Source organism: Taudactylus pleione, unplaced genomic scaffold (genome assembly GCF_031769625.1).
Source record: "Taudactylus pleione unplaced genomic scaffold, aTauple2 ptg000195l, whole genome shotgun sequence".
In the NCBI taxonomy this organism is placed as follows: Eukaryota; Metazoa; Chordata; class Amphibia; order Anura; family Myobatrachidae; genus Taudactylus; species Taudactylus pleione.
The window spans coordinates 5,257,923-5,271,094 of NW_028284597.1; the positions used below are offsets into that span (position 1 = coordinate 5,257,923).

Here is a 13,172-nt window from a genome sequence, read left to right on the forward strand (position 1 = left end):
CCGCTACTCTTGAGATCCTCCACAACTCGGTAATCTCTCGTTGGTATAGATATCATACCCTACTGAAGAAAATATACCCGGGGTCACAAATGAATGTTGTAGATGGGAAACAGTCTCCTGCATATTTGGAGGGATTGCCCACCCCTCTCCCCTTTTTGGTCATATGTCTTTAAACCCTCTGAAGCAATTCTGTGTGGGGGGGGGGGGGTTTCAAAAAAAATTATTACATGAATATGGATGATATTATTTTCTTCTCATTGGGTAAACCTATGGATTTTACAGCCACCTGGTTACCAGGGGCATATCTATAATGGGTGCAGGGTGTGCGGTCCAGGGGGGCCCCGCACCGCACACCCTGCACCCATATTACTTAAAACTTACCTCTCTGAGGTCCTGCGCTCGGTATCAGCGCTGTACAAAAAGCTGGAAAAAGGGCTGCCACGCCCATTTTTCTGGCGTTTTGCACATGCGCAGTAGACTCCGGGCACACTCTAGTGCTACTAATGCTTCGGTGGCTGGCCAGCCGCCGGGAAGAGAGGAGGCGGCCCCGGACGGGGAATGCACACGGGCCCCCTCCTCTCTAAAAACACCCCTGCTAGTTACCATGGCTGGAATTTAAGGAATCCATTTTATATGCTGCTTATGCAGGTCTACTCGCAGTCCCTTCCCTCTCGTCGTCTTAATTTTCTCACTAAGCTGTCTGTTAGTCAGATTGCTAGGGGTATATTTACTAAAGTGCGGGTTTTTAGGAGAAGAGTTGTTGCCCATAGCAACCAATCAGATTCTAGCTATTATCAACAACTCCACTTCTAAAAACCTGCACTTTAGTAAATATACCCCATGGTTTCTTTAGCACAATTAAGGAGTAGATCCTCTACTTCCTAACCTCCATTCCCAACTTCCCTGACTTTCCTTACCCCTTCTCCTACTCGTTCCATCTCACAATTCCTTTATTTGCATTTTCTATGTGTGTTTTTTCTTTTTTTCTCATGTTTATTAAAGTTGTACGGCTTACTGTCCAGAGTAACTATGACCTCTATTTTTTTTTTAATAAAAAAAAGCAAAAACCCAGCCATACCTCAGTCTACATAACAGGCTCATAAGAGACTACCACTTTGCAGAAATTAAATACTGCACAAGATATGTATATTATCCACTTTAACTAAGAATCCATGTGTTCACACAACCAATGGGTCCTATTGTTATATAGTTTGTGGTAAGTTAACATTCCTGTGTACAAAACCCCTAAATGCTTTGTCAAGTGCACACACTGGCAGCAGCCATTTTGGAACCTAAATCCATATTCATGCAAATGGCTCTTATAGCTTTCCCAGGAACATCACAAATTACTGGCTCAGCTCACACAATGTGTACCCACACACATGTAGGCGACTGGACCACTTCCATTCATATTTAGAGAACACTTCAATGTACATAACAGAATGAGAAAGATACAATTTCTCAATGATCAACCTTTATTTGATAACATTTTTTTCCTAGAAAACTCCACTGTGATACAAGTCACAGGTGAGTACTTAAAGGAGAGGTTTCCAAACTCCGCCATTTACAGTCCAGGTTTTAAGGATATCCATGCTTGAGCACTGGTGACTTAATTAGTACCTCAGTCAATATGAGTTAACTAAGTCACCAGTGCTCAAGCATGGATATACTTAAAACGTGGAGTGTGGGAACCTCTAACTTAAACCATACCCAGTAAAGCATAGAGAAACTTAGTATTAAATGATTTTTTCACAGAAAAGGGTAAAACTTAGTTATATATTGCTCAGACTGTACAAAGTAAAAATAATAGTATTCACCCCAGCAGCCCTCAACATACAGTATGTCCAAATAAGGGTATTTTATGGCATCATGACACCTGTGCTAGTTTTAGTTTAAGCTATATATGGCTTGGACTATTCTCTATCATCCTGCCCCTTTGTACAGATATTAAAGTGTAGTATTAAGTGCATCTCTCTATTAATAATTTCCATACAATACTGTACATGGAGCACAAAGGAACTCATGTGATGGGGACAGCTGGGGGTAAGTAATATTATTATACAATTCATGATATAAGAACATTTGGACCATGAGAAGCACTTTATAGAGTTGGAGCGAACCCACTTTCTGATTACACCGTAGGGGAACTTCTTTGATGCTTAACCTCAAATTTGACAATAAATAAAGATTTGCTATACACACTGTATGTTGAAAATGAAAGTGCATTCGTGTCCATGTTATTTATTGCAACCAAGAGTTAAAATGACTCTGTAAAAGGTCTGGCATGTGTTCTGTATACCCCTTTTGAGTCTGTACGAGGGGTCTATGGTCATGCTGGGTTACCTGGAGAGAGAATGTACCTCTGCTAGTAATGTCTTCCTCCACCATACAGGGAATGTGCCAATAACAGTAATGTCCTCTTCTACCGTACAGAGAATGTACCTCCGACAGTAATGTCCTCTTCCACCGTACAGGGATTGTACCTCTGACAGTAATGTCCTCTTCCACCGTACAGGGATTGTACCTCTGACAGTAAGTAATGTCCTCTTTCATCACACAAAAAACAGAGGAAAGTGAATGGTCCTTGTTGTTTTCTTGCATCCTTGTGATATTTTGTGCTTTGAGTGAGTTTGTCTGAAGTTATTTTAGATACATCAGCTTTGCAGATTGACTTCTGAAATCACAAAACATACATATTAATGTCACTATAAATGCATTAATTAATACAATACTACAGTATTGCAAGCCCACTGCAATATGAAGTGTACTAACATTACGGTTACTAACCATAAGTCAATTTACGGACAGTTACTTAAAAATGTTTTATCTGCTAGCCATTGTTGTATTCTCTCCCACTCTCTGTACCATGCACCATGGGATGGATGGATACAGTGTGTATATATATATATATATATATATATATATACACATATACACTGTATGTATTTAACATGCAGCCCTCCAGCTACTGTGGAATTACATAACTCAGCATGCGCTGCCACAAGTTTTGATATTACGGCATGCTACAACTATGGCAGGGCATGCTGGGATGTCTAGTTCCACAACAGCTGATGGGCTGCATGTTGAATACCCCTACACCACAGGTTCTCAAACTTGGTCCTCAGGACCCCCAACAGTGCATGTTTTCCAGGTCTCCTCACAGAATCAAGTGAAATAATTAGCTCCACCTGGGGATCTCTTAAAATGTGTCAGTGAGTAATGACTACACCTGTGCCCCTACTAGGAGACCTACAAAATGTGAACTGTGTGGGGTCCTGAGGATCGAGTTTGAGAACCACTGCCCTACACAATACAATAGCATTCGACAAGACTAGTATTGTGGGCCCGTTATTTTGTTGGACACCTCCAAACAATTATCTTAGAAGCTCTTAATAATGTTGACGTATACGCAATATGAAAATGTATCATAAAGTACGTTGGTAAAACTGGTGGTGACAGGTATGCAGGGTACATGCTTACAGCTCAGGTAAGAGCGGTGGCCCACATGACAAATTTCTTATTGTCTTCTGTCAGTATAGAACTGGTGATATGATGAATGTTATAGGTTCAGAGTGCTTTCATTGCTCTAGATCCAGTTTTGTGCCAATGTCTATGTTTTTTACTGTTGGGATAAAGGCTAAATATTAAAACTTCTGTTTGCCACTTTTCACTTTGCATTCACAAAAAGTTACAAAAACATTGAGGCAGGGGAAAACAAGCAACATATAACAGAGTTACTACCATTTAGACAATAATGGTGCCATTAGCTCAGAGTAGTCATCTGCAGAAAACCTCTCAAGCGAGAATAGCCAGAGATACTGCCAAGTGAGACCTGACTGAAGTACAAGGCTCTCATAGGTACAAAGTGGACTTGCTCATAGCAATTCCAAATCAATGAAAAGAGAAAAAGAACTTCATACTGTCCCTGATTTTTGTAGGTCAGTTAGATATCTTTCTAATTCAAATCGCCATAAATAATAATACAGGCAATGAAAGCTGGCTTGGTCAAAATATTTTTTTTTCTAATACCCAAAACTGGGGGATTTGCTTCCTGCAAGTAGGTTTTCCATTTCCCTTACTGTACATATCTTACTGCTCTGACAGAATCCAAATTCCGTTTAAATTGCCCATATCATTATTAGGTTATCCCAGGAAGACGGGATGAGATTAGGTGGTCATTAGTTGCTCTCCCTTCCCTATGATTAGGGTTATCAGACATCAGCTGTAACTAGCAACCAGGTAGGTAATGCTATGTGGACAGTTATTATTTGGACAATTCAGTTAAAGTCATTGCAGCCACACTATATACCCAGTAGTTCATAATATATACATGGGATAACATACTCCTTTCTGTAAGTGATATGGATATTAGAAGTCACTAATGTGAAAGGCAATAAATCAACTGCTCATGAAGAGGTGACGGAATTCCGAGATGACTTCCATCACATGTAAAGAATATATATATTTTATATATATATATATATATATATATATATATATATATATATACACACACACAGTATTGATGGCATCATTCATTATAATTCATGTTGTTCTCATAAAGGCCTGTATTCAATTAGAAGTGAAAAGTCCATTAGTCCATTGCTGGACTTTGCCATCATCGCTTGTTTCAGGTGCGAAAAAGTATCACGCACATATCACCGTATTCAATTCCAAATCGGCGAAAACGGGCCCCGGCGAAACTGAAATCTGTGAAAAGTTCTATCACTTTTGAGGAAATCAGCCTGACACCCCCAAAAAGATGCACTGACATGGGGGATCACTATGGGTACCCCCGAATAACCCTCCTAAAGGTATGTTTTTTTTTATTGGTCTCAATAGGCGCTATTTAGATTCTTTCAGCAAAAGATGAAGAATAGCATTTTGCAACTTTTTTGGGGGGAAAATACCCCAGTTCTGCACCTTTTTCCGCCGGGTATTCATAGGCAAAACTTTTTTGCCTATTGCATTGCGTTATCGCGCCGGCAAAAAGACGCTACAATTGAATGCAGGGATAAGTTGAAACTGGCAAAAATGATGTCATCGGCGAAAAAGTATAGTTGAAACAGACTGTTCGCTTCTAATTGAATACGGCCCAAAGTCTGAAGTTGTAACATGAGAACAGAGTATGAGGTCCATACGCACAGCTTCCCCCCTAATGAGTATGGTAACGTAAAGCAGGGCCTACATTACCTACTGCCCTTGCTGTTGGGACAAAGTCACCCAAAGCCAGTACTGTCTGCCCTACTAGAATCAGGACAGAAAGCCAGTCTGCCAACTGTCTCCTAGCTAGCTTGGAAAGCCTTCCAACCAGTCTTACTGTTACATCAGCAGCAGTTACATTTAATAATTATGTGTCCCACCTTTAGATAATTAATAGTAACAAAAAATAAATTAATATTCACACACAATAAATAGAGCTACAAGCAGCCCTGACATTAAATAATCAGTATTCACATTTAATAACTGAATAGTCTCCAAACCACCCCACCATTAAATAAATAACTCCACCAATAAACTAATACCTCCCACCCATAACCAAATCAGTAACCTCCACCATCACCTTTATCAGACCACAACCCATCCCCATTACATTAAGATCCCCTCACCACCCCATACTTACCTTCTACTTCTTCAAGCGATCACAGCATTCCCAGGGAGGGGTGAAATTTGTGTGGTGGCGGGCAACTGGAATCCCCTCCCCTGTGCTCTTCATAAGCAAACATGTACTTAAACAATTACAAATGAAATACCAGTATATTTGTGGCTTGGGTATTTTGCAGCCTAACACTCATTAACAAGGTATTGCAACTCCAGCTTTATACCAGTCAAGGTTTTTCTCTCTCCCAAAAGCTGGCAAAATATAATTGCATTATGATTATTGCTCTTTTTTTATTCCCAGTGTGCTGAAATGATCTTTTTTACAGGTTTTTTAATACCTCATTAATTCTTTTAATCTTAATAATAAAAAGCAGCCCCCATTACGCAGCTAGGTAGCAGCGCTGTGAAGTGAGAAATGATTCCGCTCTCTCAATCAGACATCATTTGCTCCCCGGGTAAGGGTGATTCAGTCAGTTTAGAAGTTTGTCAAGGTTGAGTACTTCTTGTCAGTTGTCCGACCCATAACCTCTCAAATGAAACACACATAATACTAAGCAGCGCAGCCTCTGGCTGATCAATAATCTTGTAAGTGAGAGTCTGTTGGGATCTTCTTTGATGCGAGAGGTATTTAGGGTGTGAAAATTGATTGTCTGAGTAACTGCAAAACACATCCTCACTTTTTAGCACACGTTCCTTTGCTTTTGGCTTAAAACGTAAACAGACCTTTCTTATTCCAACTGCTAGCAATAGGAAGCTCCCGTTGTAATCTGTACCCTCCATAAACTGAAAGCTTTTTTCTTTCATATCTTGTTTTTGACAAATAACTTCTAATCTAATTTATTACAGAACATACGGGTGGCATTCAGGTAGAAATTCCACCAATATCTGTATAAAAAAATTCTGAGCAGGGCCCTCTCCCCTTATCTACTATCTGAGATAGCCAATTTGGGTCACTATTGTTTGTTTGGGTACAATATCCCAGTGGTCAGAATCCTGACGCATGTTTGTAAGTATTCTGACTCTACCCCACCTGCAGCCTAACCCTTACCATCCCCTTCGGCAACCTATCTCTAACCCTCCCTCTAGAGCCTAACCTTAAACCCAACACGAATAGTCACCAACGGGGATTCTGGCCATCAGGATTCCAGAGCCGGTATTGTGATGACAGTCGGGATTCCGGATCCGGTATCGTGACAGTCAGGATTCTGACCGCCGAGATCCTGACTACATCCCTATTTATTATATGTTGTATAGTATATGTTGGCATTATGCCCACATTTGTTAAGTGTTAGTATTATTAGCAACTTTGTATTTTTGCTGTTACGATTTCTGTTTTTCTGCTTCAGTTTTTGTTTTTTGTTGCTTTTTGTTGTTACTATGAATTAGGGATGTGCAGGCTCGGATAGGTTCGAGTTTGCACGTGGAGTTCGGATTTTTCCCTCCAAAAAAACGGAACTCAGAACGAGGCAAAACGTCATCTTACATGGACGAACATCATCATTCCTGGACAAAAGACCAGGAATGATGATGTTCGTCCATGTAAGATGACGTTTTGCCTCGTTCTGAGTTCCGTTTTTTTGGAGGGAAAAATCCGAACTCCACGTGCAAACTCGAACCTATCCGAGCCTGCACATCCCTACTATGAATTTCTGTTAATACTATTACTCATTTTATCCTAGTTTGTGTTTTTGCTTTGTCCAGGGCTGCAGAAATTTGTGGCAATTATAAATAAATAGTAATTATAACTAGAGATGAGCGGTTCGGATTCTGTGGAATCCGAACCGCTCCGAACATTGGGGATCCGAGTCCACCCGAACCCTGTTCGGGTGTTCACCGCCTGACTCGGATCCCCGTTCGGGGCCAAACGGCGGCCGCCTGATGTCGGATTCTCACTAGAGAATCCGACATCAGGTCTCCTCGCGTGTAGGGCAGAGCGCAGTGATAGCGCTCTGCCCTACACAGACACAGACACACAGCCGCCAGCGGCAGCTGTGTGTTTGTTACAGCAGCCAATGAGAGTCACACAGACTCTCATTGGCTGCTGCACGGAGGGAGCCGGCTGGAGCTCACACATGAGCTCCGTCTTCCGGCTCCCTCCTCAGCGTGTGACAGAGCGGATGGCGCGGGAGCGGGGATACAGGTAAGTTTTATTTTTTTTATTTTTTTACTTGTCAAAGGTCCGGGGGCGCTACTGGGGGGGGGTCTGCACTACTGGGGGGGGGCTATACTACTGGGGGGCCATACTACAGAGGGGCCTGCTACTGGGGGGGCTATACTACTGGGGGGGGTCTGCACTACTGGGGGGGGGTCTGCTACTGGGGGAGGCAATACTACTGGGGGGGCCATACTACAGAGGGGCCTGCTACTGGGGGGGGCTATACTACTGGGGGGGGTCTGCTACTGGGGGGGCCATACTACTGAGGGGCCTGCTACTGGGGGGGGCCATACTACTGGGGGGGCCTACTACAGGGGGGGCCATACTACAGGGGGGGCCCATACTACAGGGGGGGGCTACTACTGGAGCAGCCTACTACTGGGGGGGCCTGCTACTGGGGCAGCCTACTACTGGGGGAGCCATACTACTGGGGGGGCATACTACTGGGGGGGCATGCTAATGGGGGGCATACTACTGGGGGGGCCTGCTAATGGGGGACATACTACTGGGGGGGCCTGCTAATGGGGGGCATACTACTGGGGAGCATTCAACTGGGGGCACTGCATAGTGGACCGTACTACTAAGGGGACTGCATAGGGGGCACCACTGCTGGGGGACATTGTGTAAGGGACACCGCTACTGTGGGCATTGTGTAAAAGGGTCACTACTGTGGGCATTGTGTAAAAGGGGCACTACTGTGTGTCGTAACATATATAAGAGACACTACTTTATGGTGTAATGTGAATCAGGCCCTATGTGCGGTGTAATGCTAATAAGATTGTGCACTGTGACTCCTAGGGCCGTAGCCCACTTTGTAAACAAGTACTGTGACTCTGCTGGCCGTACCCCACTGGGTGGGTGCACTACTTTTCATTTCTGCCACTGCTGTGTGGCAATGTGTCATAGATGTGCTTTATACTGTGGTGTCTGTGTCGTTGTGCCGCTGCTTTGTCGCTTAGTAACCAGTCAGCTCACTGCAACCTTTGGCCAATAATGTTGAAAACAATATTATAAGCTGTGATATGGTCTAAATTGACTGGAAATTAATGTTATTGAGGTTAATAATACTCTAGGAAGAAAAAAAAAGACCAATTTATGTGATTTTAGCTTTTTTTGTCAATTTTTGTAAAAAAATCCAAATCCAAATCCAAATCCAAATCCAAAGCCAGTCACCGCAGTTTGGCAAATCCAAATCCAAATCCAAAGCCGGACGACGAATTAGAACCAAATCCAAATCCGGCAAAAATGGTCCGGCGCACATCCCTAATTATAACAACGATAATAAATAATTCTCTTAGTGATTTCAAGCACTTATGTAATAAGTTCTTGTCGCGGTGCAAGTAAGTTGGAATACGCGCATTACAGGACACTACGCCGAGGTTACCAGCATATCGCGCAACATTTTATTCCATGATAGATTTCTCCAGAACAAGAGCTGGTTGGGGTTTGTTTTCCTATATTTCACACTCCTGTAGCGCTGCTGGAAGATTGAAATTGAACGCTGCAGCTTTACTATTGTATGTCCAACTGATGCTTCACAAATTAGCCCCGTGCTTTAGATGAGGAGACCTCGCTGGCAGAGAGCTGCGCGGCAGTAAAACCGTCAGTGTTATAGATGTCCTGGCAACGGAGCCCACTTGGTAATTTGTTGTATAGTCCGGGAAAAGAATGATGTGTAATATATAAACCCACTGATCTGCACATGGGCTCGGCGAAGAGGAGAGGAAACTACACTACAGTCAGACAATGGAAATACACACACACTAATATATATATATATATATATATATATATATATACATATACATACACACACACACAGTATATATTAGCATAATAATAGGTAAATGGCGTCATAGGAATGAAATAAAGATATAACCTCTCATTGGCAACTGCATACAGGTTACAGAGAATACTGGTAGGACCTAGCTGGAAGCTACTCTAATTAGACCCCTATGAATAACTGGGTGGGACACTGGGCCAAAGAAAGAAAGGAGGGTTTGAGGTTTATTAAGTTTACCCGGAGAAAATACTTTTCTGAACTGTTCTCAAAAAGAGGCGCCCGCCGCTATCAGAGTTACACGGGACCGGGCGGTTCAATCATGGCAGGCATGTCATGTTGCATGGTGTATTGGGGATAGATGCAGGCGGACACATGTATATTACTAATAGGGACGTATTAAGGAAGGAGGCGGCCCCCTCCTCTCTCTCCGGCGGCCGACAACAGTAGACTCTGGACACTAGTCTGTGCTCAGAGTCTACTGTGCATGCGCAGGTTGCGATTCCTCTACTGCACATGTGCAAAACGCCGGGATCATGGCCACGGCGGCCATTTTCCAGATGATTTTAGCAGCACTGATGCCACCAACGTGGGGCTCCGGAGAGGTAAAGTATAAAAGTGTGCGGTGTGGGCCCCCCTGGACCCAGGGGCCGTGTGCATCAAGCCCCAGAGGTCCCTCACTTGCAAAGGACAGCTCTTACAGAGAGAGCTGTCCTTTGCATGCATGCATGGCAGTTTTAATTACACCACTATGCATGAACAAAAATGCAAAGAGTTGCGGGATGCATCGCATGCAAATTCCGATGCAAAATGCATCCTGCCCCAGGCGTGTGAGTGGCAGTTAGCCACACAGGAGGCAAATTAACCAGGTCTAGGTTTATTAATAGGCTGATTAACAGGTGGATTGGACAGAGGGTTAAGCAGGCAGTTTCTGTGCTGGATGCAGCCTGCAGCGATAAGGGTATGCTGAACAGTGTAGTGCGCCAGGTGATGACAGCACCTATGAATCTGGCTGCAAAGAGGTATGCTCCTAGTCCTATGCGGAGATGGCACGGGATCGGTATGAAATCAAATCCCGACGCTGGAAGACTGGCAACAGTGAAGATCCCGAATGCTAAAAAGGTAAGTATAAACCAACCCTGATAACCCTCCTTTAGGGATGCCTAACCCTAATCTCCCCCCTAGTGCCTAAACCTAACCCCCCCCATCCCCGCAGCCTAAACCTAACCTCCCCCCCAGGGGGTGCCTAACCCCCCCTTCCCCTAGCCTAACCCTAACTCCCCCCCCCTCCCCAGGAGCCCCTAAACTACCCTCCCTACAGCTGTCCGCACCCGCCTTACCTTCGTCTGGTATACCAGGCGTCGGTATAAATTGATGACAGGCGTCGGGATTTCCACGCCTGTCATTAGTACCCTGCCGGGATTTGACAGTCGTGAAGCCGGCGGTCGGCATTTCAACCGTCGGCTTTCTGACTGCATCCCGATGGCACAGAGGAGTGGGACACACTGCAGGGCTCTAATGTCATATAGAGACCCAGAGGGACGCCGATGAGAAAGACACACGAAAGTCAGAGGTCAACCCCTCCAACTGAGCCGCGGCCGGACCTAGCACTTATGGACATGACGGGCTGCCCCCAAGTTCTCCTGTCTATGTTAATAGATGTGGGGCGCATTCACCGGCGGTGATCGCTGCACCACTATTTTTCACACTGCGGCCCGCGAGTGGGGATAGCACCCGGTAGATTGTTTTAGTGGCGCGCCACCAAAAGTGCAGGGTGCATTCTGCCATTTTGAAATCAGGCTGCAGCGCCACACTAAAACAGCCTAGCGGGAACACTAGGAACAACTAGGAGAAAAATTCTTTAAAACATCTGGAAAATACAGAATGTTTCTCCTTTCAAGAGCCCTGCTTTATACCCACACAGCTATGTAATGAGATAATACAGGAGAATTAAGCACTGTTTTCATAATATGACACCTGTCAGACTTCCAGATACTAAAAGACATGGGCAGTTGTTTACTTCAGAAATAACAACTTTGCAGCAAGAGCGAATATATGAGCGCTGTCAGTGTCGGCAATTAGATGTTGTTTACTATCTGGATAACAGCTCAGAAGCCGTACGGCAGAATGGAGTGACTTCTCTTACCCACGGGCTGAGAGGCCTCACTTACTGCAGCTCCCAGTCCTTAGTGTAAGGACTCTGTTCCCATTATAAAACATTTGGTGCTTAGTTCTATTTAAATCTTTCGTAGCTTGGGATTTGTCACGTGTTACTAAGAGCTAAAGGTGATGTTCACTCGTTTTGTGATTGTTTTTTCGCTTACAGCTTTCAAGTTCAAAATAACATTAATTGCAAAATGCAAATATTCTTTTGTTTTCTAGTGGTTTAAGGGGGGAAAACAAGATGTAGGGATTTATTTATCAAGCCCCGAACAGCCCTATCAAAAAGTTGCTGGCAACAACAGTAATAGCCAAGAATCACCCACACCTGCAGCGTTATAACTGTCGATACTGTAGATAGTGACATTTAACAAAGTAACTACCCCATGCAAAGACAGAGGTAGTACTTGGGTGGTGTCCCATTTTAATTTGAGATAAGCATGACACAAATAGATTTCTCGGTCTGCCAATTCGTAAGAAAAAGCAGATACAGTTAATAGTAAAGTACATTTATCACGCCATTGTCAATCTCTAAGTGCTGCTTTATTTGCTGCCGTCATTTTCCCATTACTCGCTGGACCCCATCCTCTAAAGTCCCTATGTTGAATCTGATAGGGTACATGTCGCCGGATCCAATAAACCTCTATAGCAATATATGATGATTTAAATCGCAACATGATACATGTTGGACTCTTATTTATGTTGTTAATTTTGCAGATCATTTGTTATTCGTGACCCTGGCAAATACCTTTAGATTTGCACGTATAATAGTGAAATATATATATATATATATATATATATATCCAAGTTCCGGCACTCATGAGGAAAATGTCTACTGGTCCGGGTGCCTTCCACAGTGTAAGTCACAGACCGCAACAGCACTGACAAACATAGCATCCAATGGCGGCACTCCGTAGAAATAACTTCACTTCAAACTCAAACGCTTATCAGCAACGTTTCAGCGCGTACAATAGCGCTTTTATCAAGCCACATACAAATAAAAGTGTACACTTACCAAACTTAAATACTTCACCCCTCTAGTGTGACATCCGCAACTCCACGTGCACGCTGCAGCAAGGCAGTCGCGCCGGAAGCTGCATCACTCTACCAAATGTTACCATAGTAACATATCAACACTCAATTACAACGTGCAAAATATATTAAAGAAAACCTGCAATTAGTCACAACGGCTTTCTTTAAACATAGTAACAATATACTGACAAAGTTACGTGCATAAATGTAAAATACAGTCAGTGGCGTCAGAAGGGGGGTGCGGGCCGCACCCGGGTGTCACCCGCCGAGGGGTGACACCAAGGTGCAGGCTCCCCCTCAGTGACAGGAGGCGGGTGCTGCACTGTATCATCATGTGCAGCACTCGGCTCCTGTCACAGAGAGGGAGCCTGCACTGCCCGCACCTCCGGCACCCCCCATTGATAACTAAGTACTGGCGGTCTCGGGGCGTGAAGCCACGCCCCC

At 43.9% G+C, this 13,172-nt stretch overlaps 1 protein-coding gene across 4 annotated transcripts in view; it reads right to left on the reverse strand.

Moving 5' to 3' along the window:
• Positions 1-1,475: 1,475 nt before the first annotated feature.
• The window catches only part of MAF (MAF bZIP transcription factor), a 362,661-nt gene continuing 350,964 nt past the window's right edge, over positions 1,476-13,172 (reverse strand). For all 4 annotated transcript variants that reach the window (XR_015878957.1, XR_015878958.1, XR_015878959.1 and 1 more), the window contains one exon: positions 1,476-2,674. The gene's annotated coding sequence lies outside the window, so the exon portion shown is untranslated. The remainder of the gene's footprint in view (positions 2,675-13,172) is intronic.